Source organism: Dipodomys ordii, unplaced genomic scaffold (genome assembly GCF_000151885.1).
Source record: "Dipodomys ordii isolate 6190 unplaced genomic scaffold, Dord_2.0 Scaffold219, whole genome shotgun sequence".
NCBI lineage: Eukaryota > Metazoa > Chordata > Mammalia > Rodentia > Heteromyidae > Dipodomys > Dipodomys ordii.
The window spans coordinates 9,536-14,570 of NW_012267435.1; positions in this window are offsets into that span (position 1 = coordinate 9,536).

The window sequence follows — 5,035 nt, forward strand, 5'->3', positions numbered from 1 at the left end:
TAGTAGAGTTTGAAATTTGGTATTGATATTCCTCCAGCAGTGTTCTTTCTGTTGAGGATCGTTTTTGTTATTCAGGGTCTTTGATTGTTCCATATGAATTTTTGGATTGCCTCTTCTATTTACTTGAATAATGAGGTTGGAATTTGATAGGTATCGGATTGAATTTGTAGATACCCTTGGGAAGTATTGCTATTTTCACAATTTGATCTTTCCAATCCAGGAGCATGGGAGTTTTTTTTTTCCACTTTCTAAGTTCTGTTTTGATTTCCTTTTTCAAGTTTTTAATGTTTTCATCATAGAGGTCCTTCACTTCTTCAGTTAAGTTAATTCCTAGGTATTTTATTTTTTGTGGGGTTATTATGAATGGAGTTGCTTTCCTAGTTTCAGCCACACTTATCTCATTGTAGGCATACAGAAAAGCCATTGATTTTTGAGGGTTAATTTTATATCCTGCTACTTTGCCAAAGTTTTGAATCTGCTTGAGTAATTTGGAAGTGGAAGAATCCCATAGGATTCTTTTTGAGCTAGATTGTATCTGAAGACTTTTGACTGTGCAAATACAAGACTTTGGTTGATGCTTGCCTTAAGATAGTGTTCTAGCACAAAACTGGTGTTACTTTAATCCCAAATGGGCAGAGTAAGCCGGAAAAACACAAGAAAAATGGCAAGTCCAGGTATCTCAACTCCCACTCATGATAATCAGGGGACAGAAGAGATAATGAATAATCAAGAGGAAAGTTCCCAAATAGCTCTACAAACACTGCTGGCAAGCATGGTAAATGAAAACATTGAAAACATGCAGATGAAAACACAGTTCTTGTTGGAGCACTACTGTAACAATCCCTTGGTAACTAGGGAACTTGGATTACCTTGTCAGTGTACACCATGTAAAGAGTTAAACTCGGGTTTGATAGAATGGTATTTGGGGCCCTTCATAATTATTTCATTAAAAGTGCAACTCAAATTTTTAGTTTTAAGCCAACATAGCTTGTAGATGAGAAAAGCCTGGTTTCATATTGATATGAAACTAAATAAATATTTGAATTCAGACTTTAGATGTTGTAACAAAGATCAGCAGACTGAAGGAGGAGATAGATGGCATTTAATTCCAAAATTTCTGTTCTTCCTGCCATGTATAATTAACACTGTTTGGTAAACAACTTTCTTACAAATGTTTATAAATCATAGGTATGTAAAGTAAGATAGGTGTGTATGCCACACACTAGAGTTGGTTCAATGGAAAAGTAAAAAGGTGCTAGAAATTTTCACTCAATCTTTGTTTCCCATTGCTTCCTTGGCTTCACAATTTTATATGGTAATATTTATTCAAAGCCTGTTGATCTAGGTCTTTATTTTGCTTTATTTCTTCAGTACAGGAGATTGAACTCAGGAACTTGTGCTAGCCAATGAGGTTCTCTGACACTTGGAGTCATGCTTCCTTCTAGCCATTCTTGATTTTGTGATTTTTAAAATTTTTTTATTTTATTGTAAGGATTCTGTATAGAGGGGTTACAGTTACATGAGTAAGGTAATGAGTACAGTTCTTGTTAAGCATTGTCTAGGTTTTCTCTCAGGACATCCTGGACCAGGATTGTATTTATTTTTGCCTGTGTAATTAGGTTGACAGGCCCATATCACAGGCCCATATCACAATGTTCATGGCCTCATGAACTTTTTCCTGGAACTGTTTTGGAGCTGTGATCTTCCCTGTATCAGCCTGCTGGATTGTGAGGTTTTCCAGAATAAACCACACATATTTTGCTGCTTCCATACAACTTTTTTTTCTGCTTTCTTCTCTGTCAGCTGTAAGGGTTGAACTCAGGCTCTAAGTTTTGTCCATGAACTTTTTCATTCAAAGCTAGTGCTCTTCTACTTTGCACCACAGCACCACATCCAGATTTCTGGTGATTAATTGGAGATAGAGCCTCAGGTTCTTTCCTGCCCGGGCTGCATTTAAGTAGTGATTAGCAGATCTCAGCCTCTTGAGTAGCTAGGTTTATAGCCATGAGTCACCAGTGCCTAGCCTCATGAACTTGTAAAGTGTATTTTTTTAAAACTAACTTCAAATTTAGAAAATATAAAGTAAAATTCGCTAAGCCCATCATCTCTTCAATGAACAGTATTTGTAAGGAAAACATTTGTGAGCAATAAAGCAAGCATGAGGGACTGGGAAGGTGGCTCAGTGGTAGAGTGCTTGCCTTGTATACATGAGGCCCTGGGTTCGATTCCTCAGCACCACATAAGCAGAAAAAGCTGGAAGTGGTGCTATGGCTCAAGTGGTAGAGTACTAGCCTTGAGCTGTAGAGCTGAGGGACAAGTGCCCAGTCCCAGAGTTCAGGCTCCATGACCGGCAAAAAAATAAAATAACATAAAAAATAAAGCAAGCATGATGATGAAAAGTTTTCTGATATAAAGTTTTCTAGAGTGTCATTGACAACAAAGTTCATTAATGTCTTTTAATTTCATTGTTTATTTTCCCCATGAGGTCATTGATATTTTTCATGTTTTGCCTGCACACTGGATTTCTTCATGCAAAGTTGCATGTAACCCCTTTATGGCTAAATACAACCATATTTTTACCACACAGAATTTATATTCATCACTTCAGTCATTATCAAAAATGCAATAAGTTACAAGATTATTTATTTAAACATAACAGAAAATTAAGACATAAATATTCCCGGAATATTCCCCAGGAAACAGACTTCAGATGTCACTGATGGTTAATGCTCACACACCACACGGTTGATCCTCAGGATATCCTTTAGAACAAAGAGATTCCATAACAGAGGGACATAAACATATGAAGTGTGGCTTCATAGGTTGAAAGTGGAGCTTTAAAAATACCCAAATAGGGGCTGGGAAGGTGGCTCAGTGGTAGAGTGCTTGCCTTGCATGCATGAAGCCCTGGGTTCGATTCCTCAGCACCACATAAGCAAAAAGAAAAAAGCTGGAAGTGGCACTGTGGCTCAAGTGGTAGAGCGCTTGCCTTGAGCTGAAGAACTGAGGGACAGCACCCAGGCCCAGAGTTCAGGCCCCACAACTGGACCCCCCCAAAAGAAAATAACCAAATATTACTAAAAAAAGAGCAATGTTTAAAAAGAAACATTCTATATATTTTACTTTTGATAGTGATATAACTGAATCTCTGTTTTGAGGAATAACAAAAGAAATATCCTCATATTTATTTCATTTAGCTTTATTTTTTGTACATTTTTATTGTAAAAATACTGTACAGAGCGTTTACAGTTACATGAGCAAGGTATACATAGGGGGAAGGAGTAAGGAAGACATGGAAAAGGAGTAAGATAAGAAACAAAAAACTATTAAAAACTATTTTTTTAAAAAAAGCTAAATGCTTAAATAGGGATACAGGTTGACCCATTGTAACAATAAGATGTACAAGACATTATGTTTAAAACGAACTTACAAACTTTACAACTTTGGAGAAAGGGGAGGTGGGAAGTTGTGGAGGTGGGAGGGAAGGGATGGTAAGGGAAAAACAAAGGAGGAGGCGACAATGCTTGATAGGAAATATACTCATTACCTTGCTCATGTAACTGTTACCTCTCTGTACAGTATTTTTACAATAAAATATATTAAAAATCAATGACTTTTCTATATGCCAAGAATGGAAAGACCATGGCGGAAATCAGGAAAATAATTCCTTTTGTAATAGCCTCCCCTAGAATAAAATATATAAGGATTAACTTAACCAAAAAAGTGAAGGACCTCAATTATGACAACTTTAAAAACCTGAGAAAGGAAATTAAAGCAGAACTAAGGAAGTGGAAAACCCTCCCATGATTCAGGATTGGGAGGATTAAAATCATGAAAATGGCAATATTGCCAAAGGCTATCTATAAATTCAATGCAATACCAATCAATATGCCAACCTCATTCCTTAATGAAATAAAGGAAGCAATCCAAAAATTCGTAAGGAACAATAAAAGACCATGAATAGCAAAAACAATCCTTAGCAGAAAGAACATTGCTGGAGTAATAACAATACCAAACTTCAAACCCTATTACCAAGCTATAATAATCAAAACAGCTTGGTACTGGCACAAAAACCAACCTGAAGACCAATGGAATAGAACTAAAGACTCAGAAATGAACTCACAAATCTATGGCCACCTAATCTTCAATAAGGGACCCCCAAAAAACAGGGTGGAAGTAAGACAATCTCTTCAGTAAATGGTGTTGGCAAAATCAGTGAAACACATGTAGAAAGCTAAAGTTAGATCTTTATTTATCACCCTGTACCAGAATCAATTCCAAATGGATCAAGGACCTCACGGCACAAACAGATACCCTGAAAATATTATAAGAAGGAATAGGAGAAACTCTAGGGCTCCTTGGCACAGGCCAAAATTTTCTTAATAAAGACCCAGAAATATAACAAATCAAAGAAAGGTTGAACAAATCGGATTGCATGAAACTGCAGAGCTCCTGAATGGCAACAATAAGATATAGAAAATCCACAAATTGAGAGAAGATATTCACTTGCCATACAACAGAAAAAGGCCTCATATCTAAAATATACTTAGAATTCAAAAATTTAAACCTCCCCAAAACAAATCCTCAAAGAAACAACTGCCTCATTAATAAGTGGACTAAAGACTTAAAGAGAAACTTCTCTGAAGAGGAAATAAGAATGGACAGTGGACAAATGAAGAAATGCTCAACATCTCTAGCCATAGAAGCAATGCAAATCAAAACAACATTGAGAATCCATCTCACCCCAGTTAGAATGGCTATAATCAACAACTCTAATAACAACAGATGCCGGAGGGGATGTGGCCAAAAGGGAACCCTATTGCATTGTTGGTGGGAGTGTAAACTTCTTCAACCACTCTGGAAAGCAGTATGGAGGTTCCTCAAAAGACTCCATATGAGCTCCCCTATGACCCAGAAATCCCACTTCTGGGCATTTACCCAAATGACCACATACAAGGCTACACTAAAGCTACCAGCACAACTATGTTTATCACAGTATTATTTACCATAGCTAAGATATGGAACAAACCCAGAT